Raw genomic sequence first — 20,959 nt, 5'->3', positions numbered from 1 at the left:
CACATATAAGACAATATTATATGTCATGTGTGTGTAAACATATTCTCACTTTGTAGCCCTCCAGGCAAAGGAGGAGGTTAAATATGCACTTCATGCCCTGGTGCAACATTTATGGAAGGAATATTGTTAATATATATTTGATGCTCTAAAAAAACATTAATACTCCATGATCCAGCAGTTCCACTCCTTGGAATTATTTATATCCTCTGGATTATAATAAATCACATGAAAAAAGGTTTGTGTGCAAGGATGTTATTGGTAACAGCTAAAAAAATTATAAGCAACTTATATACAAACAATGCTATTAAATAAAATATGGCACATTCATGTGATGGAATAGTATGTAGCCATTAAAATCATGTTAGAGGAGACAATTTAAGGGAATTTTTCACCATTTATTATTAAATGAAAAAGCTTACAAAACAATACTTGAAATGTGTTTCCAATTTTATTTGGTTTCTATGGGCACAGAAAATAGATTGGAAGAATAAAGACTAAAAGGTTAACTCTAGGTAGCTCTAAACGATGATATTATGAGTAATTTAAATTACTTATTTGTGCTTTTTTATTTTATCATTTTTTACAATAAATGTTACTTTGTAATCAGAAAAAAAAAACGTATAAAAAGAACACTAGAACAAAGATGAAAAAAAAAGACTATCCATTTAGTTTATACCTCAAGACTAATTTTAAGTGAAACAGCTTTCCTTAAAGTACCTCTAGAAATCATTCTTCTTGTACATGTTCAGAGAGAAAATTTTACTTTCACAAGGGTCCATGGTGTTAGCACCATTTTACTGGATGCATAGTTATCTAAAACATAGGAAGAAAAAGTCAGAGCTCTCAAAATCCAATTGTATTTTATTTTTCATTTCAGAGATACAGAGTTATGATATAAAATGCTGTCTTTGACACGAGTTTTTAAAGACATGAAAATCAGGCTGATCAGGTGTTTTGTCACCTGTTACTCTATATCCCTCACCAATAGACTGTGTGGCAGAAAACTATTCCTGCACTGTTTTAGAAAAATTACCTCTTTGTAACATATTAATCTTTGTTATGTCCTATTATAAAAGAAAGTTTAAGATAATGCCCACTTACACCCTGCACTCTTTTGTCCTTGTAGATTTCCAGATGTTTCCCCTAGCCATTGAATATTTGGGTTTTTAATTAATAAACTACAAATATAGACATCTTCCAAATATAATTTAGATTTATCCTCATCCATCTATTTTTGTTATTCTTCTAATCTCTCTTATGTGTCATGTGCTAAATTCCTCTTCTGACTCATTAATAATGTCATTAAACAAGGCTAGCCTTTGCACCAAACACACCTTCAGACAACTCCCTGCATCTAGCACATTGTCATTTGTCATTGCTGATATTTACATTTCTGGAGCCAATTTTTAATACCTGTGACAGTTGTCTTATTCCAGCCAACCTGATTTAATTTCATAAGTGGTCCCATGAGATAGTATATAAAAGAATTTGCAGTAGCACAGTTTTATATACTTTTTACTGTATTCCATTTTCCATTGTTTTGGTAATTTTCCCCCAAATGGTTTACTTTAAATGAACCCTGACATCGGCCTCTCCAAACCTCTGAGCCCTCCTCATTCTGAATTCCTTTTTTTGTCATCATCAGTCACCTAATCGTGTAAAATGTTATCTCTGATTATCTGCTTTTTTGGCTCCTGTCCAAATGTCACCACATCTTACCCTCGTGCCACTACCCCATACTGAGACTTTGCTAATGCTGCAATGCCCTGCCTCCCCTTCCACACCGGGAATATCTGAATCATTCCTCAAGATTCCTGACTTATTTACCCTGTGAAACCTTCCCAAGTCAACCTCCATTCTTAAGCTGCTGCTTCGTCACCCATCTCTGGTTCCTGTAGAAAGAATCACACTTACTCTGTGTATTCCCCAGGCTGGATATTATTGTGTAAACTCATATAACAAAACGGGATAACTGTGCAGAATTCAGAATGACAGATGAAGACCAGATCATCTACATTTTACTTCGTTCTCCATCAAAACACTTCAAGCAACACAAAAGAAATGAGGCTGTAAAGGCTAGACTCAGGACCACAAGACAACTGTCTCACTCTCTATTCTGTTCCTTGTTTCTCATTTCATGCTTGGGATAAAAAGAGTTACATCTTGGGGCACCTGGGTGGCTCAGTCAGTTAAACATCCAACTTCGGCTCAGGTCATGATTTCACGGTTTGTGAGTTCAAGCCTCACGTCGGGCTCTGTGCTGAGAGCTCAGAGCCTGCAGCCTACTTCGGATTCTGTCTGTCTGCCTGTCTATCTGTCTCTCTCTCTCTCTGCTCCTCTCCTGCTTGCACTCTGTCTCTCTCTTAAAAATAAATAAACATTAACAAATTTTTAAAAAAAAGAGTTACATCTTACACCAATAGCAATCACAATCTTGGGATGAATGGCTCTGACCCATTTAATCTCCTATCTTCCTATATAAGTAGTGTAAATTGTGTAGTGTAAATTGAGTTCAAAGGCCCTCCCTCCTTGTGCAGCTGCTAAAAGTAACATTCTGATTAAACAGATCAATTAGCAAGTGAGTTTATTTTTTAAATGACCCCTAAGTCTGAGCCAAACACAGTATTATAAATGCTAGGGAAGTATTTTTCAAATTGTGGGTTGAGACCCATAAGGAAATCAATTTAGGGTCATAAAATCCATTTTGTGGGTCACAAGCAGCATTTTTTAAAAGAAAATGCAGTAGAATAGAATAAAATAGAAAACACCAGAGTGCATTATATATATACATACTGGATCCCAAAGTAAAATGTATTTTTCCTGAGAGTGGCAGTAAAAAATATTGAATAATACTATGTCACAAGGAACAAGAAGTACACGTTTCTGACTTCTAATATGTTTGAAATCTGCTTGAGAAGACTAAAGCTTGTGGGGATGAGACAGAGGACAATTATGACCATATATAATTCAATCCTATTTTACAGGTATTAGAGGCAGATGTGGATTGGAATGATTAGGGAGTTTTGATAGGTGAGTGGGTTCCATGCTTGGTGCTACTGAAGATGAGCAAAATTTGGATCCTGTGTAGTGGGAGTAAATTTTATAAAACAACCATCAGGTCACCAGTGATTTAATGGAGCAGATAAGACATTTACAGAAAGACTCCCAAACAAGATTTGCTAAAACTGATTATACGAGGAAGTGACTTTTATGCATGTACTGTAATAAAACTTGACCATCCCGCCCCTCACCAATTGGCCAACTCACTTTTGCATTAAATCTCAGTTTAGATCTACTTCCTTTAGTAGATCCCCCACCCCCCCCCCACCGCAATTTCCCATAGTATCCATTTTCTGATGCCATGCTTAGCACACAACATGGTCATCCCATGTGCTTTTCTATGCACCTACTTCATTGTTGACTTCACAATTACAGATGTTAAACCCATCTTGTTAGCTTTTTCTATCCCTGAGTCTAGCAGAGGACCAGACACAGAGTTAGCACTCCATAAATACTGATTCAACAAATAATATACAAAGTGACTGCAGGCTATTTTTTCCCTGAATGTTACTAATTGTTTTGCATTTAATAGTAATACCCTTGGGGAACTGGGAGTTGGGTGATGAAGGATTTTTCACTCTTTGCCAGTCTGCATTATCTGAAAATTTTCTACAAGCAGTAATATATTTTTTAATGTTTATTTATTTTGAGAGAGACAGAGAGAGAGAGAGACAGAGAGAGAGAGAGAGAGAGAGCTTGTGCACATGCACACAAACGCAAGCAGGGGAAGAGCAGAGAGAAAGGCAGAGAGAGAATCCCAAACAGTGGGGAGATCATTGTCATGACCAGGAGATCATGACCTGAATGATATCAAGAGTCAGGCATTTAACCAACTGAGCCACCGAGGCCCCAACAAGCAGGTAATATTTTGCAATTTAAAAACAGTAATAGTTTTTTGTTGCAAAACTTTTGGATGGGAGAATAAAAGAAAGCCTGATAGAAATCCACCAATGGAGAGTTCCTTCCCTCTCCCCTGCTGGGAGGCTCTTTTTGGAGAGGGACTACCCTCTAAAGTGTTTCAGGCACTTCTCCCTACTCCAAGTGTTTCTTCCTCTTTCCAGTGGATGTTTGGTATTATATACTTTTATTTATTATTTTGTTAAGTTTATTTATTTTGAGAGGGAGACAGCATGCATGCATGCATGCATGCAAGTGGGGGTGGGGCAGACAGAGAGAGGAAGAAAAAATCCAAGAAGGCTCTGTGCAGTTAGCACAGAGCCCAAACTCCAGGCTTGAGTTCACAAACCGTGATTTCATAACCTGAGCAGAAATCAAGAGTCAGATGCTTAACCAAGTGAGCCACCCAGGAGCCCCATGGTTTTAAAATGACATTTAAAAATTCTTTATCCTGTATGCCTGGGTGGCTCAGTCAAGCATCTGACTTTGGCTCAGGTCATGCTCTCATGGTTCGCCAGTTCGAGTCCCACATCAGGTGAAGATGAGCCCCGCTTTTCTCGCTTCTCTCTCTCTCTCTTTTTCTGCCTGTCTCTCTCTCTGTCTCTGTCTCTCTTTCTCAAAAATAAATAAATAAATAAATAAATAAATAAATAAATATTAAAATAAATATTAAAATAAATTAAAATAAATAAAAATTATTCACCCTGAGAAGTATGATAATGCATCAAAGCATTTGATGTATGTCTTCTGCTTGCATATGAGAGGGGTACATTCGTATAAGCTGGAATATAAATTATCAATGGTGAAATTAAAATCACCGTACAACTCTGAAGTAACAGATTAAAAATAATCAAAATGAATCATTTAATGGAATAATAATGAAAATAAGGTAACATATATTTCCCACTTTACAGCAGCAGCTTTCTTTTGAATCTATTCTGGGGTCAAAAACACTTGAGAAGTAGATATAAGCTCTCCAGAAAAATGTATATAAGGACATTCACACTCAATTCTGAATATAATTTCAGAGAAAGCCCTGAAAACAGCCATGAATGCTAGAATGGGCACCTCTGCTTTCCAATTAAACGGTATTGTTCACATACATAATCTTACTTGATCCATGTAAATTTCCTATGGTTCCTATGGTTAGGTCAGGCCAGTTATCACCTTTACAAATGCAGAAACCAGGCATTTTAAGTGATTTAAAATGATCTTCCTCCACCACGCAGCTGGGAGTAGAACCCAAACTAGATTAGAGATTTATATTATAATTTCATGCCCTTTTCCCTAAAGATATTTAACTCAAACTCATGTAAATAAAACATCTACAAAATGCCTTTTATAGCCATATTTTGCAAGAATTCCATATATATATTTCCCTAATGTGGAGACAATGAAGTGGTCAGAGTTCGGCATCATTATACATTTTCTTCTCGAGGTTGACCGTGTCCACAGTGCCTGCTCTCCAAGTCCCCGCCAGCTTGGCAAGCCAGAGCAGGAGAGAAAACTGCAGGTCTACCACATGGCAGGCCAGGATCCTCTCTACAGGCCGACAGGCCATTTTGCTAATGGGCTTTTGTATTTTGTAATTAAATAAAGGAGCACGTAATGCACACTTATCTCTTCACTTGATGGAATTCTGGTCTCTTGAGCAACTGAAGGTATGTATGCCATAAATAAATTGCCAATACATTTAAAATACGTGTAGATTTTTGTGGGAGGGGAAGAGTTTATTTTCCATTGGGAAAATCTAGGAAGTTTAAGGAAAAGGCTTTTAGTGATATTTGTGAGTTTTTAAAAAAGGAATAGCATGTGCAAGTGCTTTGGTCTCCCTTATTTTCTGTTTTGACAGTTGCTGATGTGAGTATCTATATCACTGCATCATTATGACTGATGATCGTTTGTGGAATAAACAAAAAAACAGTGTCCCAGGATGCACCACTTCCAGAAGATCTTCTGTCTCTGGAGCCAGTTGCCACATTGCAAACATGACAACAAATGAATTGATGATAGCATCTGCTTAATCTGGCTCTTGTCCACATGTCACAACTGTAATGTCGTTAATTGAGAATTTTTTTATTTGCTCTAGTCTAGTTTCTTCATTTCCTAATCTCTAAACTGGGCTTACTTCAATCAACATTGACTGAAAAGCTGTCAGTTTTAATGGTGCTATATTTTTTTAAATCATTGATGTTTAAGAAAAATGCAAACTGAACATTGTCTCAATCTAAAATAGTTGGATTTCCTGACAGTGCCTTAATACCCCAAGATCATGTCTGATATTGTTAAAAATTAAGAACTTGTACTTGATGGGATTGTTCAAAGTACCTAGAAGGTAACTGATAAACATTAGCTGATATTCCTGAGATACCTTTTTATGCTAATGGTAAAGCTGATAAATTAAAAAAATTATGGATTTATGCAAAGTGACTTCAGCACTCACTTAATTTATAAAATAATCAGTTGAGCTATTATTGCATTTGGATTAAAAATAATTTTAATCCTAGAGAAAAATAATTCAGTACAAAAGTATTCTCATCTTTTCAGCAGTAAATATTAGGAGGTAAATATTAGTGGAGAATATTAGGAGTCCTATTAAGGGAAAATAGGTAGCTTATACACTGGAAGAAAAATCATTGAGTTATTTAAAAATTAGCAAGCTGCCTTTAGGTTAGATTATTCTATAGTATAGACAAAATAAAGAGATCTTACTATGTCCTGCAATACTCATTTATGCCAAACAGGCTTCCAAATTAATTGCTTTGGATAGTTAAGTGGCAGTATTTACATCTCTATTTGAGACTATCAATATCAATTGGCACAACATCTATTAATTGATATCTAAATATAGTTTAAAATACAGTTCCTGGTATGGGGCACCTGGGTGGCTCAGTCAGTTGAGTGTCTTACTCCAGTCATGATCTTGCAGTAAGCCCTGCATTGGGTTCTATGCTGGTGGAGCAGACTCTGCTTGGGATTCTCTCTCCCTCCCTCCCTGCCCATCCCCCCCCCCCCCCCCACACACACACACTCACTCTCTCTCTTGCAAATAAATAAATAAATAAATAACCTTAAAAAATTAAAATAAAATACAGTTCATGGTTCAATTATAACTGATATGTGATTATAATCTCTTATTTTTAAATATATGCTCCTCAAGATTAAGAATAAAGTATCATTCAAGTTCATGGATATCACAGAGCCCACATTCCAGCATACACTGAGTATCAGTAAAAATTTGACTGCATGTCTAGCAATCCATTCTACAGTTACACTGCTCTCTACAGGAGAGTTAGAGACTATAGTGCATGGCCAATATTGCCCTCTAGTGGTTAGCATGCTTAGGTGAGTCTTGTTACTATGGGTTCCACCTGAGGTTCCTACTAGAACATTCTTTCCTATGAATTGTATGTGATAGGATGCTGAGAATTTTTTTGTCAAGACAATATTCTTCGAATATTGTAACAGAAACCTAAATAAAGTACATAATGACATGATTTGAGGGGAGAGAATTGGTTACATAAACCTTTGTGATTAGTATCATGCTTTAATATGCCCTTTGACAGTAATCCCATATTTTGTGCAAAGACTCTAATCAGATTGAATTGATGTGGTTCAAAGGAGTTTTTGAGGCATTTGGTAAGGGTGCTTTAAAAAAATCTGTTGGAGGGGCACCTGGGTGGCTCAGTCAGTTAAGCATCCAACTTCAGCTCAGGTCATGATCGCACAGTCAGTGATTTTGAGCCATACATCGGGATCTGTGTGGTAAGCTCAGAGCCTGGAGCCTGCTTCAGATTCTGTGTCTCCCTCTCTCTCTCTGCCCCTCCTCTCCTCACACTCTGTCTCTCTCTGTCTCTGAAAAATAAATAAACCTTAATAGTTTTTTTAAAAAACCCTTTGGAGTTACCCAAATCTTTATATATGTTAACAGTGACTTTACTTATATAGCTTGCAAATTAACATTGTCACAGGATGAGTGCAGCTCAGTCTAGAGCCATCTTCACTTTCTTTCTCTTTGTTCTTAGTGTAGAAGGGAGAAGAACCTCCCTCTTCCACAGCAGCTTCACTCACAACTAGTTATTAGCATGGCTCTCATGTGATCACCTCTCCACACAGCTCCCATAAAGGAGTTACAGAGTGTTTCTGGCATCAGAGGATGAGGGTTGAACCGAGGACATGGCTAACCATACACCCCAGAAAAGTGTAGAAATGTAATTCCTGCCATCAGGCCACTCTTGTCTTTTGTCAGGAGACATAGGCATTTCCTCTCCCTTCTTCACATCATCTATCCCTCCTGGCTCACAAATCTGCAAGAGATAACACAGCTGAGATTTATCTGCACTGATCCTACTCACCAATTGCATGGTAGGAGATAGGACCGAATGCATGCCTTTAAATCGAGCATTTGCTTTCTGAAGAGTCAGGATGAAACCAAAGCTATTCCCTATTCAAAAATTAAAAGGTGAAAGAAAGGGCAAAAGCATAGTATTGGCATTAATAAAACTAAGAGTGCTTGCACATGTACAGGGTACAATACTATTAACAACATTGGCAAGAATTTGGCATGGAGATATGTCCCTGGCAACTATTTTGTGCCCTCCAGCTGCACTAGGCATAACTCAGGAGAATCTAATTTGCATTACTCAGCATTAGACCTGGAAAGACCTAGCTCATCCATCAGTGGTCCAGACACCAGCAGTATTTGAGGTGTAATTTGAAATTGATGAACATTTGCTGTCTAGGACTATATGGCTATTTTCTCTTTATACAAAGAATCTGCACCTGTCTATTGCAGTCAGGGCCAATCATGGGTAAAACACCACACTAATTTGTTTATCGTCTAGACTTCTGGGTTACTCTTTGCTCCCCATCATAAGAGGCCCCTGGCCAGCCAGGCCTCTGGATGGGGGACGGGCCCCACATGTTTATGCAGTGTTTTGTGCTTGACCTGTCTTCACTTCCCTCTCCTTACATTCCCTGTTCCACTCACTAACACACTTCCATCAAATTACGTATTCCAATTGTCAAGGACCCTCTCACTACCCAGTGATAAATAAAGGGGACGAGTTAATCAAATTAAATATATTGTTATTATTTAAGTAATTTCTGCAGGTCGCATAGTTTTCTAGCTCAGGCAAGAGGTCCGTAGCTGCACAAGACCCTGATAGGGCAAATGGTAAAAATGGAAATTTCAAGTAAAACCCCATGGCATAGATACTTTTCAGCAAAAACGCATTTTGTACCTTTTAAGTTATCCCTAGTTTTACCCCCACTTAACTATGGCAGAAACCTGTGACCACTTATAACAGAAATTCAACAAAAGATTCTCCTTGAGCCATGGTTAAATGCAAGCCATATCAAAATACAAACCAAAATCTAAATGTGGCATTGCTATACATGCAGAATGGTTAAAATTTGTATAAGTCAGATCATGACAACTGCTGGAGAGGATGTGAAACTTGATCACATATACTGGAGCATAAAATAGTACCACCATTTTCGTTGGCAGAATCCTACTAAAGCAAAACACTGTGCACCCAGTAGTTCTACTCCCAGGTAGGTAACCTAAAACAAATACTTATCTATGTTCACACATAGCTACATTCCAGAATGTTTAGAGCAACACTAATTGTAATATCCCCAAACTGAAACTGACTACATGCCAATTAACAGTAGAAGGGATAAAGCACTATATGTACATACAGTGCATATCTACAACAGCAATTAGAAAGAAAGAACTTGAACTACACATAGTAATTTGGGTGCATCTCAAACACAATGTAAGAAGAAAATGAGGAGATACGTGATATGATTCTATGTACGCAGAGGCACAAAAACAGGTAAAACTAAATTATGCTGTTAAAAGACACGATAGTGGTGGAAGGGTCAAGATGGTGGAAGAGCATGGAAGGTTTTTTTGCATCTCTCATCCCTGAAATACAGCCAGATCAACACCAAACTGTCCCGTACACCTAGAAAACTGACTTGAGGATTAACACAACAATATCCACAACCTGAACCAGAAAACTCAGCAGGTACACCGCACTGAGAGGTGAACTGGGGTAGAGAGAAGCTGTGGAGGGCAGGGAGCTGTTTTTGCTTGTGGAGAGAGGACAGAGATGGGGGGAGAGTACAAAAGCAATTGGAGAGAAAAGAAAGCGTACTCAAGGGACTGAAAAAAAAGGGAAAAACAAGAAAGGAGAGAGTTTAAATTCCATTAAGACTCTATAAAAGGAGAAGTGCAGAGTCACAAACTCTGCACCTCGATACCTGGCAGTGCTCTGGTGGGAAGGGCAAATCCCCAGGAGCACAGAGCGAGGTCCTCAGGGTCCTCAGGCCACATGGGGAAAGGCAGTTCCTTTGCTGGGAGGACATTTGGTAGAGGTTGTGTGGCCACCCTACAGCCAAAAGTCCCAGTGGACCCTGGAGAACAACTACATTTTCTGGTGTTGGAACAAGGATGTTAAGAGGAAAGCCTGATGCTAGATGTGTGCTGTGATTTTTGATAATCCCTGAAACACTGCTGCTACATGATCATGTGAACTTTTTCTGGGGCAGGCAGGCACCCAACCATAGCCTCTGGGCAGCAACAGCAGCATGGTCCCGTGAATGTTCCTGGGTGTGTCTGGTACCAGGCCATTGCTTGGTGAGACCCTCCCCTAGAAAGTCTGAATGGGTCAAGGCCACAGTCCCTCAGAAGTGAGGAGTTGGGAAACATAGCCGCATCTGAGATAAAACTCAGGAGGCAGGTGCCGCCTAGCAACCTGATGGCTTGGTCACAGACAGTGTAAAAGCAGGGAGTGGATGGAAGCTAAAGACAAAAGAGGGGTGCACAATTGCTGGTCAGGGAGAGTACAGAGTTCTGATACTAGAGACTGGGCAGCTGGGTGACACCATTTTCGCCCCTCCTGGTCGTGCACATACACAGCCTCATGGGCCACTACAATCCACCTCAGTAACCTAAGCAGTGTTATCTAGTGGAGAACAGAGACATTACACTAAGCCCCACCCAACCAGGCCAACCTCACTCTTCAGGAACACCACAAGTCTCTCCACCTGCTCAGTTTATGTACTATAAAGTGTCTCATATTTGATTTCTATGGGAAACCAATGTAATTTCAATCATATTTCAGTCTGTTTGTTGGTCCACCTATTCATTTTTTTCTTTTGTTTTCTTATTCTTGAATACAAAAAGAGAAAAATTTATTTTTACTTTCCATTTTTATTAAAAAATATTTTTAAGTTTTTTCCACTATTTTTTTTTACTTTTTTGGTAAAATTTTCAAATTCTATTTTGCTTCCATCATTTCATTTTATTCTATTTCATTGTATTCATTTCTTCAAATTTTCAAACATTTTTCTTTTTTTCTTTTCTTATCTTTTCCTTTTTTCTCTAATCTATCAAGCACCTTTCAACAACCAGACCAAAACACACCTAGCATCCTGTATTTGATTTTTTGTGTTGTTTTTAATTTTTTAATTTTAATTGTTTTACCTTATTAATTCCTTTGCTTCCTTCAAAATGATGAAATGAAGGAATTCACCCCAAAAGAAAGAACAGGAAGAAATGACAGCCAGGGATTAATCAGCACAGATACAAGCAAGATGTCTGAACCAGAATTTGGAATCATGGCAATACTAGCTGGGGTTGAAAACAGATTAGAATCCCTTTCTGTGGAGATAAAAGCTAGTCAGGATGAAATAAAAAATGCTATAATTTAGCTGCAATCTTGAATGAATGCCATGGCAGCAAGGATGGATGAAGCAGAGCAGTGAATCAGCGATATAGAAGACAAACTTATGGAGAACAATGAAGCACAAAGAAAAAAAAAAAAGAGGGAGACTAAGGCAAAGAGCACAATTTAAGAATTAGAGAAATGAGTGACTCATTAAAAAGGAACAACATCAGAATCATAGGGGTCCCAGAAGATTAAGAGAGAGAAAAAGGGGTAGAAGGGTTATGTGAGAAAATCATAGAGGAAAACATTCCTAACCTGGGTAAAGACACAGACATCAAAATCCAGGAAGCACAATGGACTCCCATTAGATTCAGCAAAAACCGACCATCAACAAGGCATATCATAGTCAAATTCACAAAATACTAAGGCAAAAAAAGTATCATAAAAGCAGCAAGGGAAAAAAGCCCTTAACCTACAAGGGAAGACAGATCAGACTTGCAGCACACCTATCCACAGAAACTTGGCAGGCCGTTAAGGAGTGGCAGGATAGATTCAATGTGCTAAATCAGAAAAATATGCAGCCAAAAATTCTTTACCCAGCAAGAATGTCATTCAAAAAAGGAGAGATTAAAAATTTCACAGACAAATGACAATTAATTAAGTTTGTGACCATTAAACCAGTCCCGCAAGAAATGTTAGGGGGGGGGGGCTCTCTGAGGGGAGAAAAGACGAAAAAAAAGAGACCAAAAGAAACAAACACTAGAAAGGACCAGAGAACACCACCAGAAACTCCAATTCTACAGGCAACACAATGGCAATTAATTCATATCTTTCAGTACTCACTCTAAATGTCATTGGACTAAATGCTCCAATCAAAAGACATAAGGTAACAGAATGGGTAAGAAAACAAGATCCATCTATATGCTCCTTACAAGAGATCCACTTTAGATCTAAAGACACCTTCAGATTGAAAGTAAGGGGATGGAGAACCATCTATCACGCTAACAGTTGACAAAAGAAAGCCAGAATAGCCATACTTATATCAGACAATCTAGACTTTAAAATAAAGACTGTAACAAGAAATGAAGAATGGCATTATATCATAATTAAGGGGTCTATCCACCAAGAAGAGCTAACAATTGGAAACGTTTATGCTCCAAATGTGAAAGCACCCAAATACACAGATGAATTAATCACAAACATAAAGAAATTCATTGATAATAATACCAAAATAGTAGGGGACTTACAACAATGGACAGATCATCTAAACAGAAAATCAACAAGGAAACAATGGCTTTGAATGACACACTGGACCAGATGGACTTAACAGATATATTCAGAAAAGGAAATTAAAAAGTACATGGCAGCCAATGAAAATGATAACACCACAACCTAAAACATCTGGGACACAGCAAAGGTGGTCATAAGAAGGAAGTATATAGCAATCCAGGCCTTCCTAAAGAAGGAAGAAAAGTCTCAGATACACAACCTAACCTTACACCTTAAAGAGCTGGAAAAAGAATAAAACCCAAAACCAGCAGAAGACAGGACATAATAAAGATTAGAGCAGAAATTAATTCTCTAAACCAAAACCAAAAAACAACAGTAAAACAGGTCAATGAAACCAGAAGCTAATTCTTTGAAAGAATTAACAAAATTGATAAACCCCTCACCAGTCTGATCAAAAAGAAAAAGGAAAGGACCCAAATAAACAAAATAAAGAATGAAAGAGGAGAGATCACAGCCAACACAGCAGAAATAAAAACAATAGTAAGAGAATATTACGAGCAATTATACGCCAATAAAATGGGCAATGTGGAAGAAATGGACAAAGTCCTAGAAACATATAAACTACCAAAATTGAAACAGGAGGAAATAGAAAATTTGAACAGACCCATTACCAGTAAATAAATTGAATTAGTAATAAAAAATCTCCTAGAAAACAAGAGTCCAGGGCCACATGGCTTTCCAGGGGAATACTACCAAACATTTAAAGAAGGGTTAATACCTATTATCTTGAAGATGTTCCAAAATATAGACATGGGACGAAAACTTCCAAACTCTTTCTATAAGGCCAGCATTACCTTGATTCTAAAACCAGACAAAGACCCCACTAAAAAGGAGAAATACAGACCAATTTCCCTGATGAACATGGATGCAAAAATCATCAACAAGATACTAGCAACCAGATCCAACAATACATTAAAAAAATTATTCACCACGACCAAGTGGGATTTATACCTGGGATGCAGGGCTGGTTTGATATCCACAAAAAAACCAATGTGGTACAAAACAACCAATGTAATCACATCAATAAAAGAAAGGACAAGAACCACATGATCCTCTCAATAGATGCAGAGAAAGCATTTGACAAAACACAGCACCCTTTCACCTCAAGAAAATAGGGATAGAAGCATCATACCTCAAGATCATAAAAGCCATATACGAAAGACCCAATGCTAATATCATCCTCAATGGGGAAAAACTGAGAGCTTTCCCCCTAAGGTCAGGAACAAGACAATGATGTCCACTCTCACCAGTTATTCAACATAGTATTGGAAGCCTTAGCTGCAGCAATCATACAACACTAAGAAGTAAAAGGCATCCAAACTGGCCAGGAGAAGATCAAACCTTCAGTTTTCGCAGATGACATGATACTCCATATGGAAAACCCAAAATATTCCACCAAAAACCTGCTATAACTGATCCATGAATTCAGCAAAGTGGCAGGATATAAAATCAATGCACAGAAATCGGTTGCATTCCTATACACCAATATTGAAGCAACAGAAAGAGAAATCAAGGAATCGATCCCATTTACAATCACACCAAAAACCATAAAATACCTAGGAATAAATCTAACCAACGAGGTGAAAAATCTATACACTGAAAACTATAGAGAGCTTATGAAAGAAATTGAAGAAGACACAAAAAAATGGAAAAATATTCCATGCTCCAGGATAGGAAGAACAAATATTGTTAAAATGTCAATACTACCCAAGCAATCTACATATTCAATGTAATACCTATCAAAATAGGTATTCTTCACAGAGCTAGAACAAATAACCCTAAAATTTGTATGCAGCCAGAAAAGACCCGGAATAGCCAAAGCAATCTTGGAAAAGAAAACCAAAACTGGAGGCATCACAATCCTGGACTTCAAGCTGTAGTACAAAGCTGTAAGTCATCAATACAGTGTGGTACTGGCACAAAAACAGACACTCAGATCAATTGAACAGAATAGAGAACCCAGAAGTGGACCCACAAATGTATGGCCAACGAATCTTTGACAAAGCAGGAAAGACTATCCAATGGAATAAAGACAGTTTCTTCATCAAGTGGTGCTGGGGAAACTGGACAGCAACATGTAGAAAAATGAACCTGGACCACTGTCTTACACCATAAACAAAAATAGACACTCAAAATGGATGAAAGACCTAAATGTAAGACAGGAAACCATCAAAATCCTAGAGGAGAAAGCAGGCAAAAACCACTTTGACCTCAGCTGCAGCACTTCTTACTCAACACGTCTCCAGAGGCAAGGGAAACCAAAGCAAAAATGAACTATTGAGACCTCATCAAAATGAAAAGCTTCTTCACAGTGAAGGAAACAAGCAGCAAAACTAAAAAGCAACTGACAGAATGGGGGGAGATATTTGCAAATGACCTATCAGATAAAGGGTTAGTACCAAAATCTATAGAGAACTTATCAAACTCAAGACCCAAAAAACTAATAATCCAGTGAATCAATGGGCAGAAGACATGAATAGCCACTTCTCCAAAGAAGACATCCAGATGGCCAACCTCCACATGAAAAAATGCTCAACATCAGTTATTATCAGGGAGATACAACTCAAAACCACAATGAGATACCACCTCACACCTGTCAGAATGGCTAACATTAACAACTCAGGCAACAACAGACGCTGGTGAGGATGTGGAAAAAGTGGATCTCTTTTGCACTGCTGGTGGGAATACAAACTGGTGAAGCCACTCTGGAAACACAGTATGGAGGTTCCTCAAAAAATTAAAAATAGAACTACCCTATAACCCAGCAATTGTACTGCTAGGTATTTATCCAATGATACAGGTATGTTGTTTTGAAGGGGCATATGCACCCCAATGTTTATAGCAGTGCTATCAACAATAGCCAAAGTATGGAAAGAGCCCAAATGTTCATCGATGGGTGAATGGATAAAAAAGTTGTGGTATATATATACAATGGAGTATTAATCAGCAATCAAAAAGAATGAATTCTTGCCATTCGCAACTACAGATAGAACTAGAGGGTATTATGCTAAGTGAAATTAGTCAGAGAAAGACAAATATCATATGACTTCAGTTGTATGAGGACTTTAAGATACAAAACAGATGAACATAAGAGAAGGGAAACAAAAATAATATAAAAACAGGGAGGGGGACAAAACATAAGAAACTCTTAAATATAGAGAACAAACAGAGGGTTGCTGGAGGGGTTGTGGGAGGAGGGATGGGCTTAATGGGTAAGGGACATTAAGGAATCTACTCCTGAAATCACTGTTGCACTATATGGTAACTAACTTGGATATAAATTTAAAAATAAATAAGTTATCAATTAAAAAAATTTTTAAAGGCATAATATTGGCGGAGGCATGATAAAGACATATAAGAGGGCACAAAAGAGCTTCTGTGGTGCTGGTTCTATTTCTTGATGAGTGTGTTCCTTCTGAAAAAAATGTATCTAAGTGAAATACTCAGATAATATGTGCCTTTTTCTATGTATACTATACTCCAATCAAAACTGTAAGTGTTAACATACATATTGAATCCTCCAAAGGATTAGCGATGTAACCCCAATGAAGAGTTTTCATTTAATTCCACCATGAATATATCATTGGTAAATTTGTGTAGAATCGTCATTCTATTTATGAACAATAATTAACCAACTTATTAGATTTCCCAAGATAATTTTAATTTCAAATATTTTGTTCTTGGTCATAAATGTTCTAAATTGGAGTCCTCATAGTCCCAGTGGACACTATTATGAATATTAATGATCATAAATCTAGCAATTTAAACTATTTTTCTGGAATATTTTCAAATCAATCCCCCATGTTTGTTTTTATAAATTGAATTATTCACATATTTTTTCCTCTTACCACATTCTATATTATGATGATCTATACAAAGAAAGCCTACGAAATGACAATGAAATGTGTTAAGAAGAAATAAAAAAATGTTCCTGGATCAAAGCTACAAACAGTTAAAGTGGTAATATCAAGCATCTTGCCAAAACAATTAACAGCTAATCATGTCTGGTAATCTGTGAGTTGTCAATGGGAGTTAAGAAAATGATGAATAAAAGTGACAGATGAAGGCCAAAGCCAGTGGATCAGTGTGCTAAAGATAAGACTTGATGGTCTCCTCACACCTGGTCAGGTTGAACTTTTTCCAGTCAAATTAACCCACTGCCGTATCTTTCCATCCTCTTTAATACTTACTCACGCTACCCTCTGTAGAAATAAACATAACTGCGGTTCAAGAAGACAATTTTTGGGTAACTACTGAGTTCTACAAGCATTGCCTAAGAAAAATGCTTTTATGTTTATATGAGCAAGTTGAAGAAAGAGTGATATTCCCTGTCCTTAGAATCCCGTGTCCCTAGATCACTCTGATCTAGTTATTACACATAATTCACAGGCAGGATCTCAGAAGTGCAAGATAGTTTACTAAAGAAATCACCGACACAAGTGTTGTGATCTAGAAAGGATTTCAAGTCAGGAGGCCATGTCGGGTGGTGGGATGTTTTAATTATCAGGATTCCCTGCAAATCCAAACAAAATCATAATGCTAGTGGAGATCCTTAAGAACAAACGTGTTCCTAGGGATGCAAGAACACATTAAAATGGTTTGTGCCTGTTGTGCTTAATGTCGGACCCAGAGATTAAGGCATAGATAGAGAAGCTAAAAAGATATACAGGACTTGTATAATGAGGAAGATTTAATGCTACTATGTCCCAGACTAAATCAATAACTGGCAACCTAACTGGGCTAGATATTGAGAGAACATGATTTGCTTTTCCCTTTCTTTGCTTTAATGGATTCTCTTGCTATTGGATAATTCCAGCCTTACAGATTTCATTTTAACAGCTCCCCAAGACAAAACTCCATTTCAGAAGATAATGTGTATGTTGAGTAACTATGATACCTGAAACCTAAAATCACTTCTTTTTGCAGGTAATTAAAACGTTTTTTAAAAAAATCTCTTTTCTTATTGGTTACCTTAACAAAACATCCTGCTCTATAACATATAGTGTTTGAATCAGCTAGAGCTCACCAATAACAGTGTTAATGTGTTCAGGGTGGCTATTCGGAAAAGAAATTAGAAGACGTTAGTCAAATGATCAAGTAAGTCATGGGGGATTCCAAGGAACACTGATAAAGTGGTAGTCATTGGCAACCTCCTCTAATCTGCTTAATACCCACTTTTTAATCTTTTTTTGACATTTTTTCTTTTATTGTTGCTAAATTAGAAAAAATAAATGATGTCAAAAGACATATGAATCCTGTACCTACCCCATGCTTCTTGGCCCCAGTCACTTTTTTTTCTCCTGCAACTTTCACTCCACTTAATGTTTATCTTCTCCTCTCTGTTTTCATCTCTCTCTCTCTCTCTCTCTCTCTCTCTCTCTCTCTCAAATTACTCAGGTGAGTAAATGACCTTAAATTGTGCCAGGAAACTGCTGAAGCCAAGGTGTCATCTTAGAAAACTGAGAGCAACAGAGCAATCAAAACAAGCCAATCACATATTGACCTATTTATGATCTTTCCCTTTCACTCTCTAGGCACCAACTGAAAGATTCAGATAAAAAAAAAAAATGTTAGTAAAGCTAAAACCACTGATATCATAACATACATAGCCCAGAAGATTGATTTTTGAGAAGCAGAAAATTTACTTCCTGTCCTTAAAACACTGTGTATAAAGATATTAGCTGAATATTCTCTGTAGGTGCAGCATAATATGGTGGTTATGAGTACCTAGTAAATTGTTGGGGTTCAAATCTCAGCTCTGTCACTGCCAGTAGCGGGACTTTGAACGCATTACTTTGTATTCTTCTGCTCTGGTTTTCCTGTCAGTAAAAGTGGGGTGATGACTATGCCTATCCCATCAGCATTATTACATGAGTGAATAGGCCATTCAGAGCGGCAGCAAGCACAGAGGAGACCCTGGGCTCCAAGTCACGGATGGCTTGGGGAAATATTTTGTGTACGTTTGGCTAAATCAAGTATAGGCATATCCATACTCAGTAAAGTTAGGCAACCTGAAGAAACTGCATTAGTAATAGTTTTTACTGTTGGGGGAACTGCTAGAGGGAACGTTAAGGGAAAAAAACTAGAAAACTGGTCTGGCTTGAGAAGGACCCAAAGGAGCAAAACTGGGAGGTCTATATAAAGCTTTCCAATGGGGAGGGAGAGGATGAACAGAGATGGCATGCCTGGCGTGGAAGGTCTTTACACCACTACCTCCTTCCCCCCTTGCTGCCTCCTGTCACGTCACTGCCAGTTGTCTAGTCCCCCAAACAGCATAGACCTCCTCCAGACTAGAGACATGAGTCCATCTCTTCAGCTTTGCATCCGGGGAGAACTTGAGACAGGAATCTGGAGATCAGTCATTTGCATATACAGTAAAACCTTGGTTGTGAGTAACTTGTTCTGCGAGTGTTCTGCAAGATGAACAAACATTTCTAATAAATTTTAACTTGACAAATGAGCGACGTCTTACAATATGAGTAGTATGTGACACCGAACATCACATGATCACAACTGAGCTAATGGTTCTTCTCTCTCTCTCTCTCTCTCTTTCTCTGCGGGATTGTATGGGTGATTGTCTCCCATGCTCTGATGCTCAGTCTCAGGCCATGGTGTTTGGCAGAAATCAGTAAGTTTTCAGAATGTTGGAAGGTGTCCACAACCGGCTCTAGTGTATTTTTTGTCACTTCAAAGCACCTGTGGACAGTTCTTTGCCTTCCCATATAAGAGTAAGCTTAGGAATGTTTTGCTTCATTCTAGGTCAGGCTGCCTGCAGCTATAGACCCTTTTCTCAGCTGCCTTATTGCCATTTACATTAAATGCAGTATATGACAAGAGTTGATTAATACTGTACTGTAGTCAACATACATGAGAGCGTATACAATGTCCCCATGCAAAAAAAAAAGATTCCATTAAGCCAATAGATAGCAGTGATTCTGTTAGAGATAGTGAAAGTTGTCCTATACAATAACTCTCCTTTGGTCTCCCTCAAACCACCACGAAGGTTTTCAAAGGTAAGTGCAGGTTAATTTGTTTATTATTCATTATATTTTGTATTATATTACAGTATTGTAATCATTTTTATATGAATAATTTTAGGTTGTGCAATGAATCATCTGAGTTTACATTATTTCTTAAGGAGAAATTCATTTTGATATACAAGTGCTTTGGATTATAAGCATGTTTCTGGAATGAATTATGCATGCAAAACAAGGTTTTACTGCATAAGTAAAAACACATTCATAAATATATCCTATTTATATGGTCTAGGACCAGTATGACAGAAGCAGTAACCGATTACAGACTTGTAGCATCACTAAGATTTTCACTGGTTTCCTCCCAGGGAAGGAAGCTTCTTTGCTTGTGAAGCCTTCTCTACCACGTGTAATGATGATGATAATAGGTATACTCCAAATGCTTTATTTTATGTAATCTTTCCATCAACTCTATGAGGAATATAATTTTTGGTGTCTGCGGTTAATAAAATAAGACTCAGATATATTAAGCTAGTTGCCAAATGTAACATCAGATATCATATGAAGATTTTTGAACCAGGCTCTTCCACCACAACTCCTCCACTCTGCAAAATTTCATAGATTAAGTTTAAATGCCATCTGTTTTGTGAAGACTTGTATAACCCTCCAAAAATGTCATCCACTTTCCCAACTCCCGTATACTTTGCATATCCCTTTACTGGGACACCTATAAGACTGAATCATAATTATTTGGGTACAGGACTATGAACAACTCAGTGGTAGAAATGTCTTTCGTTGTAGTGACTGTTGTTATCCAATATTTACAACAAAATACATGTTCAATAACTGTTGGTTGAATGAATTAATAGATGAGCCATAAAAAGAAAAATGACAACTCTCCCTGCAACTCTTCCCCATGGGTTCATACCCTCTTACCAGTTTGCTTTAGACTTCTATACGGATACTTTGTAGGCAAATGACATCTTCCTAATAAATTAAAATGTGTTTATAGAGAGGGTACATTATGTAATGGTAAGAAACCAAACTCCACCCCTAATT

This window comes from Panthera leo, chromosome D4 (assembly GCF_018350215.1).
Source record: "Panthera leo isolate Ple1 chromosome D4, P.leo_Ple1_pat1.1, whole genome shotgun sequence".
NCBI classification, from domain to species: domain Eukaryota; kingdom Metazoa; phylum Chordata; class Mammalia; order Carnivora; family Felidae; genus Panthera; species Panthera leo.
Note: the sequence above shows the minus strand (reverse complement) of the source record.